The sequence below is a fragment of the Oncorhynchus tshawytscha genome, linkage group LG30 (assembly GCF_018296145.1).
Source record: "Oncorhynchus tshawytscha isolate Ot180627B linkage group LG30, Otsh_v2.0, whole genome shotgun sequence".
Taxonomy (NCBI): Eukaryota; Metazoa; Chordata; class Actinopteri; order Salmoniformes; family Salmonidae; genus Oncorhynchus; species Oncorhynchus tshawytscha.
In genome coordinates, this window is record NC_056458.1 from 10,673,386 (window position 1) to 10,688,030 (window position 14,645).

Below are 14,645 nucleotides of genomic sequence, written 5' to 3' on the forward strand. Positions count from 1 at the left end.
GCTGTTTATTGACCACAGCTCAGTGTTCAACACCATAGTGTCCTCCAACGCATCACTAAGCTAAAGACCCTGGGACTAAACACCTCCCTCCCACAGGCCGCCCACAGGTGGTGAGGGTAGGCAACAACACATCTACCACACTGACCTTCAACACGATGGCCCCTCAGAGGTGCGTGCTTAGTCCCCTCCTGTACTCCCTGTTCACTCACGACTGCAACACCATCATTAAGTTTGCAGACGACACAACGGTGCTAGGCCTGATCACTAACGACGATGAGACATCCTATAGGGAGGAGGTCGGAGAGCTGGCAGTGTGGTGACAGAATAACAACTTCTCCCTCAACATCAGCAAGACAAAAAAGCTGATTGTGGACTACAGAAAACTACAGGAAGTGTAATATAGTGGAGCGAGTTGAGATCTTCAAGTTCCTCGGTGTCCACATCGCTAACGATTTATCATGGTCCACACACACCAGCACAGTCATGAAGAGGTTACGACAACACATCTTCCCCCTCAGGAGGCTGAAAAGATTTGGTATGGGCCCTCAGATTCTTAAAAAGTTGTACCGCTGCACTATTGAGAATATCTTGACTGGCTGCTTCACCGCTTGGTATGGGAACTGCTTGGCATTTGACCGCAAGACGCTACAAAGGGTAATGCGTACAGCGTGGCACATCTCTGAAGCCTATCTCCCTGCCATCCAGGTCCTCTAAATCAGGCGGTGTCAGAGGAAGGCCCTAAATAGACTGTTCTCTCTGCTACCGCATGGCAAGTGGTACAGGTGCACCATGCCTGGAACCAACAGGACCCTGAATAGCGTCTACCCCAAAGCCATAAGTCTAAATAGTTCAACAGTTTACAAATAGCTACTCGGACTATCTGCATTGACCCTTTTTGCACTAAATAGTTTACAAGTTAATTCCACAAATTCAATCTAATTAAACTCCCTCCCTCTCCCTTTAAATTAAATTGAATTCAAATTCCAGGTCAGTCTTTGAATTGAGAGATAACACATTCCTCTCAATTCCAATGTTATGTAAATTCCAATAATTCAATTTCCAATTCAATATTATCCCCAACAATTCCACAAATTCCAATTCGCTCAGGCTTTCAGTCTGATCATGTCACTGTACAGATGGAAATATACTGGAAATACAGAAATACAAGTTTAAATTATTGAAAATAAATCCTGCAGTCCATTTTCGATACTAAGTTTATTAATTCAATTATCTGGGAAATGTACATTTGTTTGAGTTTTTTACAATTCCAATTCAATCCCAATTCAAACAGTCCAGTCTAATTACAATTTAATTTCAATTCCATAACTCAAACATTATTTACATTTTAATAGAATTCAAAGTTTTTTCACCACTTCCTTAATTTGAAATGAATTTAGAATTGACCCCAACCCTGATGAGGACGCATGAGAATCAGAAAGGTCTGTATGTTTAACCAGAAATAGTGGTGTGATCGGCTCCATAAAACCGACCTAGTCAAGGGGAGGACAGAGACGAATGGTGCTGGCAGAGAACTGTTCTGAACCATCAGAGGCATAGGTAAGTTGAATGTAACTAAAAAGGCTGACTGGGTTAGAGAATATCCTTCAGGACATGAGGAGAATGTAGTGTGATGTGGACAAGCTGTCTACAAATACAGTTTTATTGATCTGAACAGTAAAAAGCTTTCTGTGTCACTGCTCTTCTAACCTCATAGAAATAAAACATAACATATATTTTTATCCCTGAAAAGCATTGTCATCGAAATATCTTCCAGGAGACAAAGTACAACATGGGAGAACAGTTAATCCCAAGTATATAAACAGTGGACAATGAAACATCTGAAGTATCCATCTCACAGACTTATAGTAGATATTCCACATTGTCTTGTATTTTCCATGACAAAAATAAACATTTCTAACAATTGACCAACTGAGGAAATTCCAAGCCCTCGGTGAACAGTAGCATCATTTATGTTACAGTCCACTTAGGTTGATTAGCTCCTTCATTTAAAAAATAAAATCAGCTTTAATAGTGCAGACAGATTGTGGCTTCCGTCAATGGAATTGTCTGCCTCATTTGCAATTTCCTATATCTTTTTTTGTTGTTGTACATATATATATATATATAAAATATGTATATATTTAAAATATATTCTCCTTTGTTATTTCCCTTAACCCTACCACCCCTAATTAGAGTAAACTAATGGACTTCTTCCAGAGTATAAATATTATATACATTTTACAGACACAGTTTATTTTACAATAGTTATCTTTGTTTGTTTTTAGTCCCATCCTTCAGCTATCCTTAACCCCTGCCCTATATCTCTGAAGACCATCCTGTTTTGATTTCTATTTTCCACATATTTCTCAAATGTGATGATTCACTAAAGTTTTTAACCTTTCCTATTGTTATGGTTTCAACAGACTGTAAATGAAAGATAACGTTTTTTGCTAAAAGTATTATCATATTAAAAATCGATTGACCAACTTTTTTGAATCACCGAGCAGCACTATTTGCAGAGTTAGCTCCAGGTAAATGTTGCAATTCTTATTCATTGTACAAGGAACAGTGACGTGATCCAAAATAACGTTTTTGAAAGTGGATTGCTTCCGTGTTTCTTGGTTTTATCACCCTCTTATTGACAAATACATTGTTGTGGCTGATTATGAGTTAAAGTACACATTAGCTTCATTGTCTGCTGCGTACATGCGGGAGTTGTCCAGAGGTGAGGCGTCCACTCTGCAAACAGACCGAACACAAATCAATGATAGTGTTGCTGATAACTGGGGACCGATCAATGCACTGCCAGTATCATGGTAGTGCGTCAAACGACATTACTGACTGACTCAAGGGTAAACATAATACAGTAGATGGGCTCTCCCTGTGTTATTAAACCACACACTTGCTGTACCCTTATCACATAACAAACATGTGCCTTACAATGTGTGTATGCTTGTGCCAGTGTGTGTGATTAAATAAAGCAACGGAAAGAGAAAGATTAAAATGGAGCGCAATATTACTCTCTGCTGATCTCTGGTGGCCTGTGGTAGTACTGAAGTCATCTTTTTGACACCGTGTTTTGACGCAATGAAAACCACAGCTGCTCTAATTTTGTGGATTCTGGTACACATTCATGCAGTGACATGCGCATTTATACACAAGGACACACACACATACGCACACACACACACACACACACACACACACACACACACACACACACACACACACACACACACACACACACACACACACACACACACACACACACACACACTCTCTCTCTCTATGCTAATGTGACATGATGTGTTGTGCTCAGCTGTGAAGTCTTCTGTCATCTGGACTCTAATGTAGGGGGAGGGGAGGGGGAATATTTATAGACGGCGCACATTATCAACAGAAAAATCTTCATGTCCCTTATATTTAGCATCACAATAAAGTGTTTTACTAATTTCTTTTCAGGACAGCCAGGGCTACAAGTAGAACACAAAACAATTTAACATAAACATGAGTTTTATTGACAAATGTCAATTTAAAACAAAGGTCCGCTATGCAAACACCCGATAAAAATGACTTTATAAGAATGCAGAAGTACAGCAATTTGCTCAGTAGGAAATGAATATCCAACTAGTCAGAGACAACTGTGTGGAGTTTGTAGCTTGTGACAGCCACTACCCTATGTGAGCTTAAAACAGTGTTATAGACACTAGGTGATGGGATGGCGTGGCAGGTAGCCTAGTGGCTAGAGCGTTGGACTAGTAACTGGAATTTTGCAAGATTGAATCCCCGAGGTGACAAGGTAAAAATCTGTCATTCTGCCCCTGAACAAGGCAGTTAACCCACTCTTCCTAGGCCGTCATTAAAAATAAGAATTTGTTATTAACTGACTTGCATTGTTAAATAAAAAAATACCCTATGGTCTTCTATGTAAACTCTGCAAAAGAGAGGTTCCTTTTTCAGGAGGTCACCTGTCTTTCAAAGATAATTAGTAAAACACTTTTTCCTATGCTTGTTCAATGAACCATAAACAATTAATGAACATGCACCTATGGAATGATCGTTAAGACACTAACAGCTTACAGATGGTAAGCAATTAAGGTCACAGTTATGAAAACTTAGGACACTAAAGAGGCCTTTCTACTGACTCTGAAAAACACCAAAAGAAAGATACCCAGGGTCCCTGCTCATCTGCATGAACATGCCTTAGGCATGCTGCAAGGAGGCATGAGGACTGCAAATGTGGCCAGGGCAAAAAATTGCAATGTTCGTACTATGAGACGCCTAAGACAGCGCTACAGGACTGACAGCTGATCGTCCTCACAGTCGCAGACCACATGTAACAACACCTGCACAGGATCTGTACATCTGAATATCACACCTGCGGGACAGGTCAGGATGGAAACAAAAACAGCCCGAGTTACACCTGGAAAGCACAATCGCTCCATCAGTGCTCAGACTGTCCGCAGTAGGCTGAGAGAGGCTGAACTGAGAGCTTGTAGGCCTGTTGTAAAACAGGTCCTCACCAGACATCACCGGCAACAACATCGCCTATGGGCACAAGCCCACCGTAGCTGGACCAGACAGGACTGGCAAAAAGTGCTCTTCACTAACGAGACGCATTTTTGTCTCACCGGGGGTGATGGTCAGATTCGTGTTAATCGTCAAAGGAATGAGTGTTACACCAATGCCTGTACCCTGGAGCGGGATCGATTTGGAGGTGGAGGTTCGGTCATGGTCTGGGGCGATGTGTCACAGCATCAACGGACTGAGCTGGTTGTCATTGCAGGCAATCTCAATGCTGTGCGTTACAGGGAAGACATCCTCTTCCCTCATGTGGTACCCTTCCTGCAGGCTCATCCTGACATGACCCTCCAGCATGACAATGCCACCAGCTATTCTGCTCAAGATTTCCGTCAAGATTGAAATATCAGTGTTCTGCCAAAGAGCTCGGATCTCAATCTCAATGAGCTCATCTGGGACCTGTTGGATCGGAGGGTGAGGGCTAGGGCCATTCCCCCCAGAAATGTCCGGGAACTTGCAGGTGCCTTGGTGGAAGAGTGGGGTAACATCTCACAGTAAGAATGGGCAAATCTGGTGCAGTCCATGAGGAGGAGACGCACTGCAGTACCTAATGTAGCTGGTGGCCACATCAGATACTGACTGTTACTTTTGATTTTGACCCCCAACCCCCTTTGTTCGGGGACACATTATTCAATTTCTGTTAGTCACATGTCTGTGGAACTTGTTCAGTTTATGTCTCAGTTGTTGCATCTTGTTATGTACATACAGATATTTACACGTTAAGTTTGCTGAAAATAAACGCGTTTGACAGTGAGAGGACGTTTCTTTTTTTGCTGAGTTTAACTTCTCATGTCTGGCTTGTCAGCATTATGAAGGAAAACAGATTCGGACTCTACAGACATGTTTGAGAGAAGACCCGGCCCTGGGACCCTTCGGGATCCGTCCTTGTCTCACAAAAAACACTCTAGCTCAGCCCCCATTTATCACACAGACTAATGGTTGGTACAGTGCCTTCAGAAAGTATTCATAAACCTTGACTAATTCCTAATTTTTGTTGTTTTACAACCTGAATTCAAAATGCATGATTTGTTTTCTCACACACAATACCCGTGTTTAAAAAAAAATGTTTGCATATTTATTGAAAATGAAATACAAAACTATCTAATTTACATGCGTACATATTCAAATCAAATCCATTTTCCTTTGTCATATGCGCCGAACATAACAGGTGTAGGCCGTACAGTGAAATGCTTACTTACAAGCCCTTAACCAACAATGCTTTAAGAAGTTAAGAAGTTAAGAAAAAAAGTGTGAAGTACAAAATAGATATGAAAAATTTTTAGAATTAAATTAACAAATAATTAAACAGTAGCAGTAAATTAACAAGCGAGGCTATATTCAGGGGGTACCGTACAGAGTCAATGTGCGGGGGCACCAGTTAGTCGAGGTAATTGAGGTAATATGTACACGTAGGTAGAGTTAAAGTGACTATGCATAGATTATTAACAGATAGTAGCAGCAGCCTAAAAGAGGAGTCTGGGTAGCCCTTTGATTAGCTGTTCAGGAGTCTTATGGCTTGGGGGTAGAAGCTGTTAAGAAGCCCTTTGGACCTCGACTTGGCGCCCCGGTACTGCTTTCTGTGCAGTAGCAGAGAGAACAGCCCATGACTAGGGTAGCCTTCCTCTGACACTGCCTGATATAGAAGGACCTCTAGTCATTTAGGCATAATACCTTAGTGTTCTTGGGCACAGGGACTATGGTGGTCTGCTTGAAACATGTTGGTAATTACAGACTCAAAGGTGGAAGGTTGAAAATGTCAGTGAAGACACTTGCCAGTCGGTCAGCGCATGCTCAAAGTACACATCCTGGTTATCTGTCTGGCCCTGCGGCCTTGTGAATGTTGACCTGTTTAAAGGTCTTGTGCTCTCATGCATGTTTCAGTGTTGCCTCGAAGCGAGCATAGAAGTAATTTAGCTCGTCTGGAAGGTTTGGGTCATTGGGTAGCTCGTGGCTGTCCTTCCGTTTGTAGTCTGTAATAGTTTGCAAGCCCTGCCACATCTGACGAGCATCGGAGCCAGTTTAGTTTAGAAATTATGCTTTCTATAGTTATCTAATTTTGCTAACCGTTTCATTAGCCAAAATCAAGACTTCAAAATTCTCGTTATTTTTAGTAAATGAAAAATCATAAGTTTACTTTGAGCAAATTTGGAAATCCTTCATGTTATCTAGTTATTTTTTAAAAATCGTTTGACATCCAGAGTTAAAATAGACATGTCTTTGAACTGTGTATGCCAATGTGTGCGAGTTTATGTATGTGAAAGTGTGTTTGTGTGTATGTGTTGGGGTATCCTGGGAGGTCTACCCTGGGGGTTGGTGATCGCCCACACACACCTGCTTGGGGCACACCCGGGGATGCAGAAAACCAGTTGGGAATTGGTTTCTCTGGCCCGGAGTCATGCGCACCGTGGAGGACTACTGCCATACCTGCACGGAGTGCCAGTTTAAAGCTCTAAGGGCACATTATAGAAACCTTTTGGTTCCCTTGCCTCTTGAAGCTAGGGGGCACTATTTTTATGTTTGGAAAAATAACATTCCCAAAGTAAACAGCCTATTTCTCAGGACCAGATGCTAGAATATGCATATAATTGACAGATTAGGATAGAAAACACTCTAAAGTTTCCAAAACTGTCAAAATATTGTCTGTGAGTATAACTATAAGTATAAAAATAGCTTCTATTTTGAAAACTCCATGTTCCATAGCCTCTCATTGCTCCATTTAAAGGGATATCAACCAGATTCCTTTTCCTATCGCTTCCTCAAGGTGTTAACAGTCTTCAGACATAGTTTCAGGCTTTTATTTTGAAGAATGAGCGTGAACAACCACATTGCGTAAGTGGATAGGTTGGGGCCCTCAGAGTGAATTGTGCGCAAAAGAGAAAGGCGGTCATTGTTACTCCTGGTCCTAGTGAAAAGCCAACTGTCCCGGTTGATATAGTATCGAACAGATATTTGAAAAACACCCTGAAGATTGATTATAAAAAACGTCTGACATATTTCTGTGGACATTATGGATATAATTTGGAATTTTTGTCTGCGTTGTCATGACCGCTCTTTCTGGAGGATCCCTGGGCATAACTCACCAAACTAACGGAGGTATTTGGATATAAAAAATATCTTTATGGAACAAAAGGAACATTTGTTGTCTAACTGGGACTCTCGAGTGAAAACATCCGAAGATCATCAAAGGTAAACAATTAATTTGATTGCTTTTCTGATTTTCGTGACCAAGTTACCTGATGCTAAGTGTACTTATTGTTTTGTCGAGCGATCAATAAACTTACACAAACGCATGTATTGCTTTCGCTGTAAAGCATCATTTCAAAATCTGAGACGACAGGTGGATTAACAAAAGGCGAAACTGTGTTTCGCAATATTGCACTTGTGATTTCATGAATATTAATATTTTCTAGTAACATTATTTGACTGTGGCGCTATGCTATTCAGCGTTGCTGATGACAATTATCCCGGATCCGGAATGGGTGGTTCAGAGAGGTTAAAGGTGCCATTTGAGCGGGTGGCGATGGACCTGGTGGGTCTGTTGGTGAAGATGGCAAGGGGACACCAATACATCCAGGTAATCGTGGATTACGCCACCCGGTATCCGGAGGCGATCCCCGTACGCACGGCGGAAGCGAAAGGTATCGCACAGGTCGTCTTCCATTTATTCAGCCGGGTGGGTATTTCACGGGAAATCCTAATGGACCAGGGCACCACATTAATGTCTTGTGTAATGAAAGATGTCTGCAATCTTTTACAAATCAAACAGGTGAGGATCAGTGGGTACCATCCAAAAATGGACGGGATAGTCAAATGTTTCAGTAAGACCTTATAGCAGATGCTGATGAAGGTCATTGAGAGAGACGGGAGGAGCTGGGACCAGCTACTGCCACACCTGATGTTCTCGGTACGCAAGAAACACCAAGCGTCCACTGGGTTCTCCCCCTTTGAGCTCCTGTATGGCCGTCAACCACACGGACTGCTGGACCTTGCCTCGGAGGTCTGGGAGGACCAACCCACCCCCTTTCACAGAGTGGTGGAACAGGTGGAGGAGATGAGGGAGAGGATGGGTGCTGGACACCCTCAAGTATTACCTCCTCGGTAGGAAGTTCACTCTGATCACTGACAATGCCCCGCTCGAGTGGACGGCAGAAGGTAAGGACACGAATGGCCACGTCACCTGCTGGTTCTTGTCATTACAGCGATTCTCTTTCTCTGTCATCCACAGGTCAGGGGTCCAGCATGGCAATGCGGATGCCCTCTCCATGAATAATGCAAACCTAAGCCTGAGCACACCTTCCTCCCAGTCAGGGCTAAGGGGGAGGTGTGTGGTATCCCGGGAGGTCTACCCCAGGAGTTGGTGATAGAGGGGAGGTACGTGCCGCAACGTTGGCTCCCTCTGCTAGGAGTACATGGGCTGGGCACCCCGACACTGATGGCCCCAAGTAGAGGTAATTAGTGGAGAGTGCCAACTGAACGTGCAGGTCACTTAAATGGAGCACTGTGGCACACCATGAAGAGGACAAAGAGAGAGGCAAGGAGTTAGTCTACAGAGGGGAACACATCCCCGGAGGCACGGATCCGAATAGGAGAAGAAGGACCGAGCCAACCCTAAGTTATTTTGTTGTTTATTTTTGTTGCATAGTAAAGTCATGTTTTCTGAGTCCATCTTAGCACGCTCAAACCAACACCCCACAGTTTACCACAGTGTCCAGAATGTACATACTGTATGTGCTTGTTTAGTTCAAGGGTCTTCAACCTTTTCTTGCAAAAGGACATACTGGGCAAACCTGCGACCCAGAGACACCATCATCACAGAAGCACCATCACTTCTTTTCTCATCATCAGATGAATGATAATGGCAAGGAGAAGTAATCAATCTTTTAAAATGAATAGATTTCAATAGTTTTTCAATATGTTTAGCTCCCCACATTATAATTGTAAGAGGAAGTATAAACTCTAACCTAGCCTATTAGATAGAAAGGTAACTCAAAGCACATGTTCGCTAAGAGCAGCAAACGTTCACTGGAACTAAGGGGCCTAGCCTGAACCATGAAAAAAAGCCACAAACCATTATTCCTCCTCCCCCAAACTTTACAGTTGGCACAATGCATTCGGGCAGGTAGCGTTCTCCTGGCATCAGCCAAACCTAGATTAGTCCGTCAGACGGCCAGATGGTGAAGCATGGTTTATCACTTCAGAAAACGCATTTACACTGCTCCAGAGTCCAATGGCGGCGAGCTTTACATCACTCCAGCCAACGCTTGAAATTGCGCGATCTTAGGCTTGTGTGCGGCTTCTCGGCCATGGAAACCCATTTTATGAAACTCCCGACGAACAGTTATTGTGCTGACGTTGCTTCCAGAGGCAGTTTGGAACTCGGTAGTGAGTGTTGCAACCGAGGACAGACGATTTTTAGGTGATACGCACTTCAGCCCTCTGCGCTCCCTTTCTGTGAACTTGTGTGGCCTACCACTTCACTGTGAACTTGTGTGGCCTACCACTTCACTGTGAACTTGTGTGGACTACCACTTCACTGTGAACTTGTGTGGACTACCACTTCACTGTGAACTTGTGTGGACTACCACTTCACTGTGAACTTGTGTGGCCTACCACTTCACTGTGAACTTGTGTGGCCTACCACTTCACTGTGAACTTGTGTGGACTACCACTTCACTGTGAACTTGTGTGGCCTACCACTTCACTGTGAACTTGTGAGGCCTACCACTTCACTGTGAACTTGTGTGGCCTACCACTTCACTGTGAACTTGTGTGGCCTACCACTTCACTGTGAACTTGTGTGGCCTACCACTTCACTGTGAACTTGTGTGGCCTACCACTTCACTGTGAACTTGTGTGGACTACCACTTCACTGTGAACTTGTGTGGACTACCACTTCACTGTGAACTTGTGTGGCCTACCACTTCACTGTGAACTTGTGTGGACTACCACTTCACTGTGAACTTGTGTGGCCTACCACTTCACTGTGAACTTGTGTGGACTACCACTTCACTGTGAACTTGTGTGGACTACCACTTCACTGTGAACTTGTGTGGACTACCACTTCACTGTGAACTTGTGTGGACTACCACTTCACTGTGAACTTGTGTGGCCTACCACTTCACTGTGAACTTGTGAGGCCTACCACTTCACTGTGAACTTGTGTGGCCTACCACTTCACTGTGAACTTGTGTGGCCTACCACTTCACTGTGAACTTGTGTGGCCTACCACTTCACTGTGAACTTGTGTGGCCTACCACTTCACTGTGAACTTGTGTGGACTACCACTTCACTGTGAACTTGTGTGGCCTACCACTTCACTGTGAACTTGTGAGGCCTACCACTTCACTGTGAACTTGTGAGGCCTACCACTTCACTGTGAACTTGTGAGGCCTACCACTTCACGGCTGAGCCGTTGTTGCTCGTAGAGTTTTCCACCTCACAATAACAGCACTTACAGTGACCGTGGCAGCTCTAGTAGGGCAGAAATTTGACGAACTGACTTGTTGGTAAGGTAGTGTCCTATCACGGTGCAACGTTGAAAATCACTGCGCTTTTCAGTAAGGCCAATGTTTGTCTATAGAGATTGCATGGCTGTGCGCTTGATTTTATATGCCTGTCAGCAACAGGCAGTGGACGCGCCAGAGGGGTGTCCGGGGTGGCACTATTTACACTTTAGAAGATTTCTGTTGTTACACCAGTCCGCAGTGCTTCTTGCGAGAGAAGCTTCTCAGCTTTACAACCGATTAAAACCCACCTTAGGACAACAATGGTTGATGACAGGTTAAGTCACCTCGGAATTCTCAGTGTTGAGTCAAGGAGGGCACGTTCCCTCAACATGGATGAGGTTGGGAAACATTTAGCCAGTTTTCAACAGAACAGCAGAATATTGCTGTTTTAAATCTACCTAGGATAATTTGGCACTTAGGTGGTCCCTCTGGTCATGATTAAAACCTGCACGGTGTACTAACTAGTACACTGACATTTTAAAACGACAAATTCAAAGGGTACAATGTCACACAGATTTAATTTGGTCTTTATTAGGCCAATTCCTAAACTTTTCTTTCCTATTAGTTAACATAATATATGAGCATAAATATGATACTGTAAATTTGTAATATTGATGGGCATCAAAATGATTTTTAAAGTCCATTTCTGATTGATACCTGGTATGTGAAATTGCAGTGTGTTTTTTTGTAAATACATTTTGTTGTAAATAAAACTATGCAATTTATGTATCACACAAATGCTCTTATTTCCTTGGTGCTTGAGCTTTATTTTCTGAAAATGTTTTGGATGTTCAACACTTACAGACCCAGATTATATATTCATGAAAACAGAGTGACCCAAGTCTCTCCAGTAGGTGAGTACTGTGTGTGTGTGTGTGTGTGTGTGTGTGTGTGTGTGTGTGTGTGTGTGTGTGTGTGTGTGTGTGTGTGTGTGTGTGTGTGTGTGTGTGTGTGTGTGTGTGTGTGTGTGTGTGTGTGTGTGTGTGTGTGTATGTATGTGTGCGTGCATGCGTTTGTGTGTGTGTGTTTGAGAGAGAGAGAGAGAGAGAGAGAGAGAGAGAGAAATGGAGCTGCAGTTCCGAGGTAGAGACACTGACTATTCATGTTAAAGAATTCTAGTGAAGTACAGTGGGGCAAAAAAGTATTTAGTCAGCCACCAATTGTGCAAGTTCTCCCACTTGAAAAGATGAGAGAGGCCTGTAATTTTCATCATTGGTACACTTCAACTATGACAGACAAAATGAGAAAAAAAACCCAGAAAATCACATTGTAGGATTTTTTATGAATTTATTTGCAAATTATGGTGGAAAATAAGTATTTGGTCAATAACAAAAGTTTATCTCAATACTTTGTTATATACCCTTTGTTGGCAATGACAGAGGTCAAACGTTTTCTGTAAGTCTTCACAAGGTTTTCACACACTGTTGCTGGTATTTTGGCCCATTCCTCCATGCAGATCTCCTCTAGAGCAGTGATGTTTTGGGGCTGTTGCTGGCCTACACGCACTTTCAACTCCCTCCAAAGATTTTCTATGGGGTTGAGATCTGGAGACTGGCTAGGCCACTCCAGGACCTTGAAATGCTTCTTATGAAGCCACTCCTTCGTTGCCCGGGCGGTGAGTTTGGGATCATTGTCATGCTGAAAGACCCAGCCACGTTTCATCTTCAATGCCCTTGCTGATGGAAGGAGGTTTTCACTCAAAATCTCACGATACATGGCCCCATTCATACTTTCCTTTACATGGATCAGACGTCCTGGTCCCTTTGCAGAAAAACAGCCCCAAAGCATGATGTTTCCAGCCCCATGCTTCACAGTAGGTATGGTGTTCTTTGGATGCAACTCAGCATTCTTTGTCCTCCAAACACGACGAGTTGAGTTTTTACCAAAAAGTTCTATTTTGGTTTCATCTGACCATATGACATTCTCCCAATCTTCTTCTGGATCATACAAATGCTCTTTAGCAAACTTCAGATGGGCCTGGACATGTACTGGCTTAAGCAGGGGGACACGTCTGGCACTGCAGGATTTGAGTCCCTGGCCGCGTAGTGTGTTACTGATGGTAGGCTTTGTTACTTTGGTCCCAGCTCTCTGCAGGTCATTCACTAGGTCCCCCCGTGTGGTTCTGGGATTTTTGCTCACCGTTCTTGTGATCATTTTGACCCCACGGGGTGAGATCTTGCGTGGAGCCCCAGATACGGGGGGTTATCAGTGGTCTTGTATGTCTTCCATTTCCTTAATAATTGCTCCCACAGTTGAATTCTTCAAACCAAGCTGCTTACCTATTGCAGATTCAGTCTTCCCAGCCTGGTGCAGGTCTACAATTTTGTTTCTGGTGTCCTTAGACAGCTCTTTGGTCTTGGCCATAGTGGAGTTTGGAGTGTGACTTTTTGAGGTTGTGGACAGGTGTCTTTTATACTGATAACAAGTTCAAACAGGTGCCATTAATACAGGTAATGAGTGGAGGATAGAGGAGCCTCTTAAAGAAGAAGTTACAGGTCTGTGAGAGCCAGAAATCTTGCTTGTTTGTAGGTGACCAAATACTTATTTTCCACCATAATTTGCAAATAAATTCATTAAAAATCCTACAATGTGATTTTCTGGATTTTTTTCTCATTTTGTCTGTCATAGTTGAAGTGTACCTATGATGACAATTACAGGCCTCTCTCATCTTTTTAAGTGGGAGAACTTGCACAATTGGTGGCTGACTAAATACTTTTTTGACCCACTGTAACCCTTTTGGACCACCCTATCTGCCACATTGAAGAACTCTGGGTTAAGTGAATTATCACTTCTACCTCTAATCAGCAATCATAGGATTCATTCATGCTTCTTAGATACCAGGTTAGGGTTACATACTCATTTTCTGTCATGGTCTATGGACCCCCTGAAGTAGCCTGGGCCACCCCCTGGTCACCCCATGTAGAAAACTCTAGTTCCGCCACTGGCAACGGTTGTGGCTGAAATAGCCGAATCCACTAATTTGAAGGGGTGCCCACATACTTATATATATATATAAATATATGTAAGTATATATAAATATATGTAAGTATGTATATATATATTCGTGGACCTCTTGCAGAGCTAGGGGTCCGAGGACCCCCGGTTGAATACGCTGGTTTAGCTGTATCCTGCTCCGTGTGTTTACATAGTTTCTGTGCGTAAGTGTCCAAGCACGGTGAGGGTGTCTTTGTGTGTGAAGGCTATGTGCTCCTCGGGAGGACATGTCATGTCACTAAGATTATTCAGGCTGCATGACTTTTCTGGCCCAATTAACAGGGATGAAAAAGGTCTCTTGGCACTGAGATCCTGTCTCTGTCCATCATGCTCATCCTTTGCTGTGTGCTAACAAGCTGTTAGTGGACTGGCTCCCACGTCATGTTCCTGACTAACCAGCTCTGTCAGTCCTGTCTTTAACTCACACTGCTGCCTAATCCTTTCCACGGTGGTACTGCACCCCAGGGTTATCATCACTGAGCACATTTGTCATTACTGTAATTACAGTATAGTTTCAGGGTGCATCCTAAACCTGACTGAGAGACCACACCTCTCTGGAGCTGG